Source organism: Eleutherodactylus coqui, chromosome 6, assembly GCF_035609145.1.
Source record: "Eleutherodactylus coqui strain aEleCoq1 chromosome 6, aEleCoq1.hap1, whole genome shotgun sequence".
In the NCBI taxonomy this organism is placed as follows: domain Eukaryota; kingdom Metazoa; phylum Chordata; class Amphibia; order Anura; family Eleutherodactylidae; genus Eleutherodactylus; species Eleutherodactylus coqui.
The window spans coordinates 86,559,296-86,578,125 of record NC_089842.1 but is presented as its reverse complement, the minus strand read 5'-3'; positions in this window follow the sequence as shown (position 1 = coordinate 86,578,125).

Genomic DNA, 18,830 nt, shown 5'->3' with positions numbered 1-18,830 from the left:
CCGCCGTTGAGGAAGGTAAGAGACAGCGGTGGGGACTTATAAGCGCGGCTGAGCAGGGGGCGACACTGAGGAGAAAGGTGAGCGCAGCTGGTCTGCAGTTCAGAGCGCTGTTGTGCGAGGTAGTGATGACCGGCGGCTCGCACCGGTGGACCGGCAAAGTTAACAGCACTGTGGGCCGGAGCGCTGAGCGTTGGTGTTCAGTTCACAGCACTGCTGTGGGCCGCAGCACTGAGCGACGGTGGCCTGGAGTTCACAGTGGTGCTGTGCCGCTGAGCGCCAGCGGTGGCCACTTCCGAGGCACGGATCGGTGAGTGCTGCAGAACAGCAGTGAGAAAGGGGGGCATGTATACTCACCTTTGCAGTTCCAGTGTTCCCGTGGCTCCCCTACACTCACACCGTCGCCAGGAGCAGGAGGTGTCATGGCGGGGAAGGGTCAGCAGGGACAGTCACAGCTTTTGCTGCAAGGCAGCGGAGGTGACAGCAGGGCCAGCAGCAAAAGCTGTGAAGCCCATAAAGGGGTGCCAGGGACAGTGACAGCGGGGCTGCTAGGATGCCGACTACAGTCACCGCGGGGCCAGAAGCAGGACCTGTGAGCCCGCGAAAGGGGACAGTGGTGTTCAGCCAGTCATGAACAGGGGGCATCAACCCCCTGTCAAACACCTTGTATCTTTGCTCCACCTGTACTTCCGGTGGCGTCAAGATACAATAATACCCAGTCACCCTTCTGCCCACGTGAGCACCTTCTACCCCTACTTACTGTCTCCTTCTCTGGTACACTGTAATCTCTTGCATGGTCCTTGCTCTGTATCAGTGTGTTAGTGGATATTTATTATTTCTGTCATTGCATATACAGGTATGTAACGTGGTTATACAGTGTATGTAGCAGTATATGTCATTTAGATGTTAAATAGAGATGAGCGAGCACCAAAATGCTCGGGTGCTCGTTACTCGGAACGAATTTATCGCGATGCTCGAGGGTTCGTTTCGAGTAACGAACCCCATTGAAGTCAATGGGCGACCGGAGCATTTTTGTATTTCGCCGATGCTCGCTAAGGTTTTCATGTGTGAAAATCTAGGCAATTCAAGAAAGTGATGGGAACGACACAGAAACGGATAGGGCAGGCGAGGGGCTACATGTTGGGCTGCATCTCAAGTTCACAGGTCCCACTATTAAGCCACAATACCGGCAAGAGTGGGGCCCCCCCCTCCCAACAACTTTTACTTCTGAAAAGCCCTCATTAGCATGGCATACCTTAGCTAAGCACCACACTAGCTACAACAAAGCACAATCACTGCCTGCATGACACTCCGCTGCCACTTCTCCTGGGTTACATGCTGCCCAACCCCCCTCCCCCCTGCACGACACAGTGTCCACAGCGCACACCAAACTGTCCCTGCGCAGCCTTCAGCTGCCCTCATGCCACACCACCCTTATGTCTATTTATAAGTGCGTCTGCCATGAGGAGGAACTGCAGGCACACACTGCAGAGGGTTGGCACGGCTAGGCAGCGACCCTCTTTAAAAGTGGTGGGGCGATAGCCCACAATGCTGTACAGAAGCAATGAGAAATCCAATCCTGTGCCACCTCCATCAGGAGATGCACACGTGGGCATAGCAATGGGGAACCTATGTGCCACACACTATTCATTCTGTCAAGGTGTCTGTATGCCCCAGTCAGACTGGTAATATGTACCTTAACAGTAACCGCGTTGGTGGTAATGTGGTGGTGACTGCGGACCTAGTAGCACGGTTGTATTTTGTTGGTTTTCGGAATGTGGCCAGGATTAAGTGGGCCGTGGCGGGGGGATGGTGGGGGGGCTCTCTTGTTGTGTCGGTAAAGGTGAAATTCTTGGACTGCCACCAGACGAACCAATGCAAAGGCATTTGCCAAGAATGTTTTCATTGTTGGAGGAGGAGGGGGATGTTTTTGAGGCACTACGTGTCCTCTCCACGTGTCCGTGGTTATAAGCACCTTAACAGTAACCGCGTTGGTGGGAAATGGCCTCGCCGCCATCATGTCTTTGGGAAGACTCTGTTTCCACACCCCAGAGACATACCATTAGCAGCGGTATAGGCAGAGCCCAGAATTCATAACATTTCAGCCGTAGCATTAGGACAGGCCCCACTAACATATCACTAGCAGCATTATAGGGGGAGCACAGTATTAGTTCCATTTCAGTAATAGTAGCACTCAAGACAGGCCCCAGTAACAATTCCGAAGCAGCAGTATAGTGGGAGCGCAGTCTTCGTTCCATTTCAGTAATAGTAGCACTCAAGACAGGCCCCAGTAACAATTCCGAAGCAGCAGTATAGGAGGAGCATAGTCTAAGTTCCATTTAAGTAATAGTAGCAGCCTAAACAGGCCCCAGGAACAATTCCGAAGCAGCAGTATAGTGGGAGCGCAGTCTTAGTTCCATTTCAGTAGCTGCAGTATAGCCAAGTCCCAAGTTACATTTATGTAGCTAAAGTGTAGGCCAACCGCACACACCTTTCTGTACCATGACTGCAGGCGAAGAACATAGAAATTGCTATGATTACACTGTAGGTGAGGGCCCAAAAAAATTGGTGTACCAACAGTACTAATGTACCTCAGCAAAAATTGGCCATGCCCAACCAAGATGGCAGGTGAAACCCATTAATCGCTTTGGTTAATGTGGCTTAAGTGGTAACTAGGCCTGGAGGCAGCCCAGTTGAACGAAAAATTGGTTCAAGTTAAAGTTCCAACGCTTTTAAGAGCATTGAAACGTCTAAAAAATTTTTAGAAAAATTATATGAGTGAGCCTTGTGGCCCTAAGAAAAATTGCCCGTTCAGCGTGATTACGTGAGGTTTCAGGAGGAGGAGCAGGAGGAGGAGGAGAAATATTATACACAGATTGATGAAGCAGAAATGTCCCCGTTTTGGATGGTGAGAGAGAACTATGCTTCCATCCGCGGGTGCAGCCTACGTATTGCTTAGGTATCGCTGCTGTCCGCTGGTGGAGAAGAGAAGTCTGGGGAAATCCAGGCTTTGTTCATCTTGATGAGTGTTAGCCTGTCGGCACTGTCGGTTGACAGGCGGGTACGCTTATCTGTGATGATTCCCCCAGCCGCACTAAACACCCTCTCCGACAAGACGCTAGCCGCAGGACAAGCAAGCACCTCCAGGGCATACAGCGCTAGTTCAGGCCACGTGTCCAGCTTCGACACCCAGTAGTTGTAGGGGGCAGAGGCGTCACGGAGGATGGTCGTGTGATCGGCTACGTACTCCCTCACCATCCTTTTACAGTGCTCCCGCCGACTCAGCCTTGACTGGGGAGCGGTGACACAGTCTTGCTGGGGAGCCATAAAGCTGTCCAGGCCCTTAAAGACTGTTGCACTGCCTGGGCTGTACATGCTGCTCGATCTCCGCAATTCCCCTGCTACCTTTTTTTTTGCCTTCCTCTGGATCAACACAGTAGGATAGGCAGGCTGGACTAGATGGACAATGTCTTCATTCGGCCTTACATACTATGTTACTATGTTACCTGGCCCTCGGAACTGCGCCTTCTGCCACTAGCGCTGTCGGATGGGAATTTTACCATCAGCTTGGTCCTGTGGTATAGCAACACTCTCGAACCCCTTTCCTCTTCGGGAATGAGAGTGGGAAGGTTCTCCTTATAGCGTGGGTCGAGCAGTGTGTACACCCAGTAACCCGTAGTGGCCAGAATGCGTGTAACGCGAGGGTCACGAGAAAGGCATCCTAACATGAAGTCAGCCATGTGTGCCAGGGTACCTGTACGCAACACATGGCTGTCCGCACTAGGAAGATCACTTTCAGGATCCTCCTCCTCCTCCTCCTCAGGCCATACACGCTGAAATGATGACAGGCAAGCAGCATGGGTACCGTCAGCAGTGGGCCAAGCTGTCTCTTCCCCCTCCTCCTCATCCTCCTCATGCTCCTCCTCCTCCTCCTGAACGCGCTGAGATATAGACAGGAGGGTGCTCTGACTATCCAGCGACATACTGTCTTCCCCCGGCTCTGTTTCCGAGCACAAAGCGGCTGCCTTTATGGTTTGCAGGGAACTTCTCAAGATGCATAGCAGAGGAATGGTGACGCTAATGATTGCAGCATCGCCGCTCACCACCTGGGTAGACTGCTCAAAGTTTCGAAGGACCTGGCAGATGTCTGCCAACCAGGCCCACTCTTCTGAAAAGAATTGAGGAGGCTGACTCCCACTGCGCCGCCCATGTTGGAGTTGGTATTCCACTATAGCTCTACGCTGCTCTTAGAGCCTAGCCAACATGTGGAGCGTAGAGTTCCACCGTGTGGGCACGTCGCACAGCAGTCGGTGCACTGGCAGATTAAACCGATGTTGCAGGGTGGCAGAGTCCGTGTGGGACTTGCGGAAATGTGCGCAGAGCCGGCGCACCTTTACGAGCAGGTCTGACAAGCGTGGGTAGCTTTTCAGAAAGCGCTGAACCACCAAATTAAAGACGTGGGCCAGGCATGGCACGTGCGTGAGGCTGCCGAGCTGCAGAGCCGCCACCAGGTTACGGCCGTTGTGACACACGACCATGCCCGGTTGGAGGCTCAGCGGCGCAAGCCAACGGTCGGTCTGCTCTGTCAGACCCTGCAGCAGTTCGTGTGCCGTGTGCCTCCTATCTCCTAAGCTGAGTAGTTTCAGCACGGCCTGCTGACGCTTGCCCACCGCTGTACTGCCACGCCGCGCGACACCGACTGCTGGCGACGTCCTGCTGCTGCTGACACATCTAGATTGCGAGACAGAGGTTGAGGAGGAGGAGGAGGAGGAGGAGGGTGCTTTAGTGGAGGAAGCATACACCGCCGAACATACAACCACCGAGCTGGGGCCCGCAATTCTGGGGGTGGGTAGGACGTGAGCGGTCCCAGGCTCTGACTCTGTCCCAGCCTCCACTAAATTCACCCAATGTGCCGTCAGGGAGATGCAGTGGCCCTGCCCGCCTGTGCTTGTCCACGTGTCCGTAGTTAAGTGGACCTTGCCACTAACCGCATTGGTGAGGGCGCGTACAATGTTGCGGGAGACGTGGTCGTGCAGGGCTGGGACGGCACATCGGGAAAAGTAGTGGCGACTGGGAACGCGGGGCCGCCGCCGCCATCATAGCTTTGAAAGCCTCCGTTTCCACAACCCTATACGGCAGCATCTCAAGGCTGATAAATTTGGCTATGTGGACGGTTAACGATTGAGCGTGCGGGTGCGTGGCGGCGTACTTGCGCTTGCGCTCCAACACTTGCGCTAGCGACGGCTGGACTGTGTGGTGCGAGACATTGGTGGATGGGGCCGAGGACAGCGGAGGTGAGGGTGTGGGTGCAGGCCAGGAGACGGTAGTGCCTGTGTCCAGAGAGGGGGGTTGGATCTCAGTGGCAGGTTGGGGCACAGGGGGAGAGGCAGCGGTGCAAACCGGAGGCGGTGAACGGCCTTCGTCCCACCTTGTGGGGTGCTTGGCCATCATATGTCTGCGCATGCTGGTGGTGGTGAGGCTGTTGGTGGTGGCTCCCCGGCTGATCTTGGCATGACAAAGGTTGCACACCACTGTTCGTCGGTCGTCAGGCGTCTCTGTGAAAAACTGCCAGACCTTAGAGCACCTCGGCCTCTGCAGGGTGGCATGGCGCGAGGGTGCGCTTTGGGAAACAGTTGGTGGATTATTCGGTCTGGCCCTGCCTCCACCCCTGGCCACCGCACTGCCTCTTGCAACCTGCCCTGCTGCTGCCCTTGCCTGCCCCTCTGAAGACCTGTCCTGAGTAGGCGTTGCACACCAGGTGGGGTCAGTCACCTCATCGTCCTGCTGCTCTTCCTCCGAATCCTCTGTGCGCTCCTCCCTCGGACTTACTGCCCTTACTACTACCTCACTGCAAGACAACTGTGTCTCATCGTCATCGTCCTCCTCACCCACTGAAAGGTCTTGAGACAGTTGCCGGAAGTCCCCAGCCTCATCCCCCGGACCCCGGGAACTTTCCAATGGTTGTGCATCAGTGACGATAAACTCCTCTGGTGGGAGAGGAACCACTGCTGCCCAATCTGAGCAGGGGCCCGAGAACAGTTCCTGGGAGTCTTCCCGCTCCTGAGCATGTGTCATTGTAGTGGAGTGAGGAGGCTGGGAGGAAGGAGGAGCAGCAGACAGAGGATTCGGATTTGCAGCACTGGACGGCGCAGAACTGTGGGTGGATGATAGCTTGCTCGAAGCACTTTCTGCCATCCATGACAGGACCTGCTCACACTGCTCATATTCTAATAAAGGTCTCCCGCGTGGACCCATTAATTGGGCGATGAATGTGGGGACGCCAGAAACGTGCCTCTCTCCTAATCGCGCAGCAGTCAGCTGCGACACACGTGGATCAGGAGCTCGGCCTGTGCCCACACCCTCACTTGGGCCTACGCGTCCTCGGCCGCGTCCACGTCCTCTAGGCCTACCCCTACCCCTCAGCATGCTGTATTACCAGTGATTTCCAAGCCAGGAAAGAAATTGGCGCAAGCCTGCAGCCAAAATAGAATTTTTTCCCTTGTTTTTCAAAGGACAAGTCACACTGCGTGTATTCAATGAATACTACTAAGTTTAATAACTGTGTTGTGGCCCTGCAAATGTGTCAGAGAACTGCAGTGATGCAAAGTTATTCGCTCCAGCAGATCAGGGATTTCCCATGCAGGAAAAAATTGGTGCAAGCCTGCAGCCAAAATAGAATTTTTTCCCTTGTTTTTCAAAGGACAAGCCACACTGCGTGTATTCAATGAATACTACTAAGTTTAATAACTGTGTTGTGGCCCTGCAAATGTGTCAGAGAACTGCAGTGATGCAAAGTTATTCGCTACAGCAGATCAGGGATTTCCCATGCTGGAAAGAAATTGGCGCAAGCCTGCAGCCAAAATATAATTTTTTCCCTTGTTTTTCAAAGGACAAGCCACACTGCGTGTATTCAATGAATACTACTAAGTTTAATAACTGTGTTGTGGCCCTGCAAATGTGTCAGAGAACTGCAGTGATGCAAAGTTATTCGCTACAGCAGATCAGGGATTTCCCATGCAGGAAAGAAATTGGCGTAAGCCTGCAGCCAAAATAGAATTTTTTCCCTTGTTTTTCAAAGGACAAGCCACACTGCGTGTATTCAATGAATACTACTAAGTTTAATAACTGTGTTGTGGCCCTGCAAATGTGTCAGAGAACTGCAGTGATGCAAAGTTATTCGCTCCAGCAGATCAGGGATTTCCCATGCAGGAAAGAAATTGGTGCAAGCCTGCAGCCAAAATATAATTTTTTCCCTGGTTTTTCAAAGGACAAGCCACACTGCGTGTATTTAATGAATACTACTAAGTTTAATAACTGTGTTGTGGCCCTGCAAATGTGTCAGAGAACTGCAGTGATGCAAAGTTATTCGCTCCAGCAGATCAGGGATTTCCCATGCAGGAAAGAAATTGGCGCAAGCCTGCAGCCAAAATAGAATTTTTTCCCTTGTTTTTCAAAGGACAAGCCACACTGCGTGTATTCAATGAATACTACTAAGTTTAATAACTGTGTTGTGGCCCTGCAAATGTGTCAGAGAACTGCAGTGATGCAAAGTTATTCGCTACAGCAGATCAGGGATTTCCCATGCAGGAAAAAAATTGGCGCAAGCCTGCAGTAAAACGTAGCTGGCTGCGTCTGATTTTTTTTAACGTTCTGCACGCAGCACACACGTACCCAGAGCCCTGAGGACTGTCAGAGGCAGGCGAAATAGAATTTTTTCCCTTGTTTTTCAAAGGCCAAGCCACACTGCGTCTATTCAATGAATAATGTATGTCTTCTGGCCCTGCCTACACAATTCTATCCCTGTAGTATTAATGCCGGGTGCAATGGTCTGCACAGCCGGTTTTGAGAAAAAAAAAAAAAATGCAACACTGCTAACAGCAGCCTGGACAGTACTGCACACGGATAGATGTGGCCCTAGAAAGGACCGTTGGGGTTCTTGAAGCCTACACTCACTGCTAACATTCTCCCTGCCTAACCACCACTTCTGTCCCTATTGCAGGGCGCAATGCTCTGCAGATCCAATTTTGAAAAAATAAAATAAAATACAGTGCTAACACAGTACTGCACACTATTAGATGTGGCCCTGAGAAGGACCGTTGGGGTTCTTGAAGCCTACACTGACTCCTAACGCTCTCCCTACAGCAGCACCAGCACGATAGTACTTTCCCTCAGCTAACTCACAAGGCATCTGAGGCGAGCCGCGGGAGGGGCCGATTTTTATACTCGGGTGACATCAGATCTCCCCAGCCACTCACAGCAGGGGGGTGGTATAGGGCTTGAACGTCACAGGGGGAAGTTGTAATGCCTTCCCTGTCTTTCAATTGGCCAGAAAAGTGCGCTAACGTCTCAGAGAGGAAACTGAAAGTAACCGGAACACCGCGTGGTACTTGTTACGAGTAACGAGTATCCCGAACACCCTAATATTCGCACGAATATCAAGCTCGGACGAGTACGTTCGCTCATCTCTAATGTTAAACCTTTGCTTTTCATTTGTACAGCTCCCTGGAAGTACTGGCACGTTAAAATAATAATCTACGTTCTCCTGCTAGCTTTGACTAATACCATATGTCTTAAGCAGAGTTTCTTTGTCTTGTAAAGACTAATTTATGTCCCCTCAGTGAGTAGATGGCACCCACCTTTGAAATGTACACCTGAGAATGTGAGGTGTGGTTGTAGAATGTGCCAAATGTATTAAAGATATGTGGCATGCTTTGCTGCCAATTATTGGTTCAGGTACTGTGAAGTCGGGGATTAGTCATGCCGTTGGACTGTCATCTTTCTGCACAAGACAGTTTGCACATGCACAGGAACCGAATTCCCCACAAGGAACATTCTTCACCCTGGCGCCTGCAAGCTTTATTGCTTCATCGCAGCAAGTATTTCACACATTTACAGTGCACCAAAAACAAATCCTGGTTGTTAGAGCTCCTGTTAATGTCTAGTAAGAAGTCAATCTACCAGCAAGGCCTTGCAACCCTGAAAGGGGCTTCTGGGTGGAGATCGGGTTCTATAGCAGGTTCGGAGCTGTGGGCTGATGACCATAGAAGACTCTTGGTTCAAATCTGTGGGTACTGATAGTGGCGGGCCATACTTGTTATAATAGACCCTATCACAGGATAGGATAGTCAGTGACTTATGACAAATAACGTGCTGGAGGTCCGACATCTTGCTTCTTAAATTTAATAAACAGTAAAACAAATAACAAAGTCTCTGGATCTGCTTTATACATCTGATAATTCAGAAGTTGTGTTCTTACGATAACTATACAGTCTGTTGTAAATATAACTCATAGTGGACCTCCAATTCATGAAGAATTACTGGGCAGGCAGTAACAGTTCTTTGTAGGACAAGCAAACATCCAGGATATACAAGACTTACAACAACTAGAGTCCTTGCTTTAGTCCTCTTTCCCTTATTTCTGGCTGTGATGGGACACAAAGAGGCAAACATCAGGCTCCTCAAGCAATGCAGACCCCTGTTCGCGGGTTCGGCACTAGGAAGCAACTCCTTGCGCAGAGCTCACATGCCGGAAACTGACTCTTGTATGTGGGCCATGCCAGGAGGCCTGGTATGGAAGCTAGCTGGCAGCCATTCCTTCCTCTCTCTTCAGTATGCAAGGTCATACCAGGGGCCCGGTACAGAATCCTAACCGGCAGCTGCCTCTTCCTTTTCACATGTCAGCTGGCATACGTTCTGACCTGACACTGCATATACACACTTTTTATCTAGTGCACCAGAACTTTTGAGACCTTTCTAGACATGTGATCTTCCAACAGCCTATCACAAAATAGTTTACACTTATATTGCAAAAGGAACCAACAGCAGTAACACTGAGTTACCACTAGAGGTCAGTCTGCGTCCACAGCTATACACAAATAAAAACATACCATGTCTAAAAATAAGAAATCAAGATAACAAAATGTGGCACATCCCTTCATGTCCAACCCCATTACACTCCAAAACTTCAGGCATCATAAACCAGCACAGTGTGCATCTCCTCCCCTCTCAAGCCTTGTGGCTCCTACAGGCCCTTTGCATAGCCTACCTCTCTCCAGGAACAGAGCCTTTTTCTTTTAGAATGGGAGCCATAACTGAGAGCCTCACACCTCTTTTTAGCAAGCCTGTCACATAGATCATAATCAGGCAGCTCCACAGGAGCGAAAAACCCTTCTCCACTGTCCATTCTCCTGACATATAGCCCCCTAGTGGCTCAAAAATCCCACTACAGTAGCTCATCTGTCACAGTACGTATTTGTCAATAATGAAATGGCTAAAGGAAGAGAAAACATGTTATTTGTGGACATATATATTTTGCGCAGTGCAGCGCTTTTAAAAGATTTTTTGCAATTTGAGCCATTTTTGCTGACTCCTAAATTCACACATCTTACTATACAATTCTTAAAACTCCCCAAAATGCTCAGCTCAAATTTTTCATGGATTGTTCAGTGCTGGGCAAAATCTGTTTAAGTCACACAGCATGACTTCTAATCTTGCCCTAAATATTCAGTTTCCATTAGTATGTAAAGAAAAACCCCCGAGGTGGAAATGTGTAATGAATATTAGAGAGAAGCTAAATGTGCAGCGTTAAAAAATAAATAGATGATATCACTGAAAAGAGACCAATTCCAGATTAATTATATACCGAAAATGCCCTTTCTTGCTTGATAGCAATTCAATATTGCTGAAAAGATACAGATTTGGTGTAAATATCCAAATCATGGGAGACCAAGACAGACAGACAATGAGAGAGAGAGATGGAATGATAGATAGATATGAGAGAGATAGATAGATAGATAGATAGATAGATAGATAGATAGATAGAATTGAGGATAGATAGAAGATAAATAGATAGATATGAGATAGATAGATAGAATTGGGGATGGATAGATAGATATGAGATAGATAGATAGATAGATAGATAGATAGATAGATAGATAGATAGATAGATAGATATGAGATAGATAGATAGATAGATAGATAGATAGATAGATAGATAATAGATAGAAGAGAGATAGATAGATATGGATAGATAGATAGATAGATAGATAGAATTGAGGATGGATAGATAGATAGATATGAGATAGATAGATAATAGATAGATAGATAGAATTGAGGATGGATAGATAGATAGATATGAGATAGATAGATAATAGATAGATAGATAGAATTGAGGATGGATAGATAGATATGAGATAGATAGATATGATATAGATATGAGATAGATGGATAGATAGATAAATAGATAGATAATAGATAGATAGAATTGAGGATGGATAGATAGATAGATATGAGATAGATGTAAGATAGATAGATATGAGATAGATAGATATGAGATAGATAGATAGATAGATAGATAGATAGATAGATAGATAGATAGATAGATAGATAGATAGATAGATAGATAGATAGATAGATATGAGATAGATAGATGTCTTCTATGTCACTAAGTGGTGCTTTTGTGTAGCACCATATTCACCAAGTATTTCTCATGCACTGCATAAGTTATTGGTGGAAATACCAGAACTTACACAATGCATAAGTTACATATTTTCATTCATATCCAGAAAGCACAGTAGTTGCGGTCCTCCAAGGATAATAATAAATCCAGAATGATGATAACATTAAGTTTTAATGAAGTCCAGAAAGACACATTTCAGAGTGAATTGCTCCTTCCTCTGTTATAGACAACATACTAAATCAACAACTCCAAAGTCATCTATAGATACCTAAAAAAGATAGGGGTTTCTGCCAAACTCTAAATAAAATAATATAATGAGCATCCACAGGAAGTAATAGGTAATATAAACAATATTGAACTACACAAGTAAAGACTTACATTCAGGCCTGACAGTGTCCCAGCAATGGCTTGGGTGCCCTGTGGTAGCGGTGAAGCAGCGCACATACAGGCGACTAAATAATCGGCAGATTGTCTGCTGCAATTGCAAGCGACTAATTGGCAGAGCGTGGCCACATATATAATGCAAATGTCAATATTATTCCTTGAGATGATACAGGATGTAATTAAAACAATCAAAAACAACTGTATACAAATCAAGTAAAAATTGGGGGAAAAAACACAAATAAATGGTATATATCAAGATGCAAAGAAAATAAAAACAGCAAATGTGTATAAATAGTATATAAACAGTAATAAGAGAATACGATACAAAAAGAATAACACGTACCAAAAAAGTACTAAAATAAGCATAAGGTTAGTAAGCATAGCCAAATACTGTAAGGAATATGTTAGCTAAAAATACTAAAAATACACCTTAAGGCTGCATTCACACGAATGTATATCGGCTCGGTTTTCACGCCAAGCCGATATACGTCAACCTCATCTGCGGGGGGGTGGGGAGGATGGAAGTGCCAGGAGCAGGAACTGAGCTCCCGCCCCCTCTCTGCCTCCTCTCCACCCCTCTGCACTATTTGCAATGAAAGGAGGCGGGCCGGGCGGGGCTAAGCTCAGAGAATTAGCCCCGCCCCGCATCTCCCCATTGCAAATAGTGCAGAGGGGCAGAGAGGAGGCAGAGAGGGGGCGGAAGCTCAGTTCCTGCTCCTGGCTCTTCCATCCTCCTCCCCCTGCACATGAGGACGACGTATATCGGCTCGGCGTGAAAACCGAGCCGATATAAGTTCGTGGGAATGCAGCCTAAAACACAGAAGAGAGAAAACATGAAAGTCGTACAGTACTAATCATAAATATTCTCTGGATTCCGGTCGTGTACACTGGTGTTGTTCAGTACTGTTTATATTGTTTCAACTATTTAAGTATTATTATATATGGATGGCTTTGCGTTGTTGATTTAGGCTGTTGTCTGTAACGGAGGAAGGAGCAATCCGCTCTGAAACAAGTCTTTCTGGACGTCATTAAAACAGATTGGTATCATCTTGGAGAACAATTACTGTGGTTTCTGGATATAGCTCTCCACCCTGGCTTACCACCTAATTAAGGTGAGCAAGTTTTTAGCTGCTTTTATTTTGCCAGTTGTCAGTGGTACTATCCAAGAAAACGCTCTGCCTTTTTTGTTTTCTATAGACATATTTTCATTCATTTCCTCTTAGATCATTTCCAGAGTTCTTGACACTCACTTGCTTCCCCTTGACCTTTCTAAGGCGAGACAGTTACCTTAAGGTGATAGTTTTCCAGGTTGTTATACTTGCTACAACCTCTTATAATCTAATTACCTCCAAAAGATGAAAAGAGAGTGAACTTTCTGTATAGAACCTTTATTTTGGCTAATTAAAAAAAAATCTAAAATTTCCTTTTAAATCCTCCAGCAAACCAAACTCCATGGCGGACTCAACATCCCTGACATACGGTCCCTAAACCTAGTGGTGCCACTATGCATCATAAGACACTGAATTCAGTTTACCAATTACCATACAGATTTGCACCTAGATAGATAAATGTCAGCCACCCTTTCTTAGGTTCCAGCGAAGCCCAATCCTCACTGGTGGGGGTTGATTGAGCTAGCTGTGTGCGGATTTCTCAAGCCAGGCAGTCCTCAAAATCTCAGACCTGCCTGCATGTAGGGCGATCGTCCCGACAAGGACGGCCCCGCGCTGGAACCGAAGGACCTACTTAGACCAAGATAACAAAAAAATACAGCAGGACTGAACACAATTCACAGCAACACGCCAGAGATTTACATGCAACATAGCACACCATGCACTCTGAACAGGACTAGTCACACCACACACATAAGAACATGACACCGTTCACACTGAACAAACAGGAAAGTGCAGCAGCCTCTAACAGAGTGCTGGTATATATGACCAGCAGACCGATGTTGATTGGTTGGCTGGAGAAATCCACACCCAGCAAGATTAATCAACCCCCACCTGTGGGGCTGCACTGCTGGAAACCCATGAAACAACAAATCCCAGCAGCACATCTTTTCTATTCCCGTACATCTCTTGCACAATTTTCCTGCAGTGACCACTAAAGGATAAGTAGGGTATTACAAGAAGGCCATACAAAAGAATTGGTTGGCCAGAGTTGTGAATCCTCAATGGATAGCAAGGTGAATTATTCCCAATGACAAGCTAAGCTCATCTAGGTCTGTATAGATATATGTATTTCCATTTTAACATGCTGCTCAGGATATCATGACATATTGTAAGGTATTGTGAGATCAGTCTGAATACTGTCAGATATCCCCATGACATTAGAGACATTATTGATGCTATTAACTATTTACTTGCAAGTTCAGTGTACGTAAAGTTCATTGGATGTGGTGTATTTGAGGTTTGGCTGCTCAGATATATCAAGCTAGATGAAGTTACAGACCTGTGGAGCCATCCACACTCGTATGTCACCCCTCAGTGGTTGGGACAAACTTAATGGGGCTTCAATGTCTTCTGTCTGTATGCCCCTGCTGTGAGTGCGCCATGGCCCATCGACCTCCATGTCTTAGTGTCATCATGCGGAGATGAGAAGGAGGCATATCCTTGAGCTGGCAGATTATTTTTGCCTCAAAGGAAAAAAGCAGTCACTTCATATTCCATCACAATTCACTTTATTTAATATCGTCCAGTTTAGGGAAATAAATAAGTAGAGTGAGAGAATCCAGGATCAGCAACTGGGGGTTTGTGCACTAATGATTATTGGACACATTTAGATTTATTATTCTACTCAGAGATTGATTTCATGATTTTAGAGTAAACAAATAAACATGGGATTATAGTAGTTCTATTCTTGTACATAGGGGGCAGTATTATAGTAGTTATATTCTTGTACATAGGGGGCAGTATTATAGTAGTTATATTTTTGTACATAGGGGGCAGTATTATACTAGTTATATTCTTGTACATAGGGGGCAGTATTATAGTAGTTATAGTCTTGTACATAGGAGGCATTAGTATAGTAGTTATAGTCTTGTACATAGGGGGCAGTATTATAGTAGTTATATTCTTGTACATAGGAGGCTGTATTATAGTAGTTATATTCTTGTACATAGGGGGCAGTATTATAGTAGTTATATTCTTGTACATAGGGGGTAGTATTATAGTAGTTATAGTCTTGTACATAGGGGGCAGTATTATAGTAGTTATATTCTTGTACATAGGAGGCTGTATTATAGTAGTTATATTCTTGTACATAGGGGGCAGTATTATAGTAGTTATATTCTTGTACATAGGGGGCAGTATTATAGTAGTTATATTCTTGTACATAGGGGGCAGTATTATAGTAGTTATATTCTTGTACATAGGGGGCAGTATTATAGTAGTTATATGTTTGTACATAGGAGGCAGTAGTATAGTAGTTATATTCTTGTACATAGGGGACAGTATTATAGTAGTTATATTCTCGTACATAGGGGGCAGTATTATAGTAGTTTTATTGTTGCACATAGGGGGCAGTATTATAGTAGTTATATTCTTGTACATAGGGGGCAGTATTATAGTAGTTATATTCTTGTACATAGGGGGCAGTATTATAGTAGTTATAGTCTTGTACATAGGGGAGAGTATTATAGTAGTTATATTCTTGTACATAGGGGGCAGTATTATAGTAGTTATATTCTTGTACATAGAAGCAGTATTATAGTAGTTATATTCTTGTACATACGGGGCAGTATTATAGTAGTTATATTCTTGTACATAGGAGGCAGTAGTATAGTAGTTATATTCTTGTACATAGGGAGCAGTATTATAGTAGTTATATACTTGTACATAGGGGCAGTATTATAGTAGTTATATTCTTGTACATAGGGGGCAGTATTATAGAAGTTATATTCTTGTACATAGGACGCAGTATTATAGTATTTATATTCTTGTACATAGGAGCAACATTATAGTAGTTCTAATCCTGTACATAGGGGGCAGTATTATAGTAGTTCTATTCTTGTACATAGGGGGCAGTATTATAGTAGTTTTATTCCTGTACATAGGGAACAGTTTTATAGTAGTTATATTCTGGTACATAGGAGGCAGTGTTATAGTAGTTATATTCTTGTACATAGGGGACAGTATTATAGTAGTTATATTCTTGTACACAGGAGGCAGTATTATAATAGTTATATTCTTGTACATAGGGGGCAGTATTATAGTAGTTATATTCTTGTACATAGGAGCAGTATTATAGTAGTTATATTCTTGTATATAGGTGGCAGTATTATAGTAGTTATATTCTTGTACATAGGAGGCAGTATTATAGTAGTTCTATTCTTGTACATAGGGGGCAGTATTATAGTAGTTCTATTCTTGACATAGGAAGCATTATTATCGTAGTTCTATTCTTGTACATAGGAGGCAGTGTTATAGTAGTTATATTCTTGTACATAGGAGCAATATTATAGTAGTTATATACTTATACATAGGGGCAGTATTATAGTAGTTATATTCTTGTACATTGGAGCCAGTATTATAGTAGCTATATTCTTTTACATAGGAGGCAGTATTATAGTAGCTATATTCTTATACATAGGGGACAGTATTATAGTAGTTATATTCTTGTACATAGGAGCAGTATTATAGTAGTTATATTCCTGTACATAGGGGGCAGTATTATAGTAGTTATATTCTTGTTCATAGGGGCAGTATTATAGTAGTTATATTCTTGTACATAGGAGCAATATTATAGTAGTTATATACTTATACATAGGGGCAGTATTATAGTAGTTATATTCTTGTACATTGGAGCCAGTATTGTAGTAGTTATATTCTTGTACATAGGAGGCAGTATTACAGTAGTTATAATTTTGTACGTAGGAGGCAGTATTATAGTAGTTATATTCTTGTACGTAGGAGGCAGTATTACAGTAGTTATAATTTTGTACGTAGGAGGCAGTATTATAGTAGCTATATTCTTGTACATAGAAACAATATTATAGTAGTTCTATTCTTGTACATAGGGGGCAGTATTATAGTAGTTATATTCTTGTACATAGGGGCAGTATTATAGTAGTTATATTCTTGTACATAGGAGACAGTATTATAGTAGCTATATTCTTCTACATAGAGGGCAGTATTATAGTAGTTATAGTCTTGTACATATAGACAGTATTATAGTAGTTATATTCTTGTACATAGGGGGCAGTATTATAGTAGCTATATACTTGTACATAGGGGGCAGTATTATAGTAGTTATATTCTTGTACATAGGAGGCAGTATTATGGTAGATATATTCTTGTACACAGGGGGCAGTATTATAGTAGTTGTATACTTGTACATAGGGGCAGTATTACAGTAGTTACATTCTTGTACATAGGGGGCAGTATTATAGTAGTTATATTCTTGTACATAGGGGCAGTATTATAGTAGTTATATTCTTGTACATAGGAGACAGTATTATAGTAGCTATATTCTTCTACATAGAGGGCAGTATTATAGTAGTTATAGTCTTGTACATATAGACAGTATTATAGTAGTTATATTCTTGTACATAGGGGGCAGTATTATAGTAGCTATATACTTGTACATAGGGGGCAGTATTATAGTAGTTATATTCTTGTACATAGGAGGCAGTATTATGGTAGATATATTCTTGTACACAGGGGGCAGTATTATAGTAGTTGTATACTTGTACATAGGGGCAGTATTACAGTAGTTACATTCTTGTACATAGGAGGCAATATTATAGTAGTTATATTCTTGTACATAGGGGCAGTATTATAGTAGTTATATTCTTGTACATAGGATCAGTATTATAGTAGCTATATTCTTGTACATAGGGGGCAGTATTATAGTAGTTATATTCTTGTACATAGGAGGCAGTATTATAGTAGTTATATTCTTGTACAAAGGGACAATTTTATAGTAGTTATATTCTTGTACTTAGGGAGCAGTAATATAGAAGTAAAGCTTCAGGTATAGGGGGCAGTATTATAGAGTTATATTCCTATAGATAGAGGGGTAATATAGTACTTATACTATTGTCCACAGGAAATAGATAGGAGGGCAGTATTATAGTAGTCATATTCATTTACATAAGGGCAGGATATTTGTCATGTGACTCCCATTCAACTACGCTGAATAGGGGTTGAGGAGGGGAAGTAATCATGGAGTGGATGCTATGACTCCCTCTATCTCAGCATTATAAGAAGCAGGGGTCAGCCTCTCCTTAAACCACCCTGGATATTTTTATAAATATGTGAAGTGAATGTGGCTGCGGCTGATAATCACTGAAAAGTTAATAAATGACATTCTGTAATAGCATAAAATATGACAATGTATTTATAAAACAGACTCCGATGGTGAAAGAATTTGAAAACTAATATAACAATGTTTTTTCTAAACCCAAGAAAAATGCAAATTCTGTGCAATTACTTTCTGTGGGATTATTAAAAGCTAAATAGAGTATTAGGATTAATAATGGAAGAGACGGTTATTTAAATTATATAACCCCAGCTCTGCACGATAGTACATTCCAGCATGACGGAGAGCAGAAAATGAGTTCCATCCTTGAAAAAAAATGACTATCCTCAAATTAGTCAAGGCCCAAACATCACATTTAGTGTGAAATGTCATGTCTGAAAGTTGTCCGACATAAAGAGTGTAAATAGCAGGAATATGCTGGTCTGCTCAGAAGGAAATAATTATGTCTTGCAGAGAGCGGTTGAACGGTCTCTCCTTTCAACAGGTTTCTGAAACCCCATGTTAAACATATATAATAGGGTAAAGGTCTCCTTTCATTGTGAAACTACAACTCCCAGCATGCTTTGATATACGTTGACTGAAAGAGCATGCTGGACGTTCTAAGCTTCCTTACAAATAGAGAGCCGTATGTTGGAAACCACTATGTGGGGGCTTCCATACGGCCATCATATTCCAGGTGGAAGCTATCAGCGCCAAAACCTGCATGTCTGACATGGATATTAATACAATT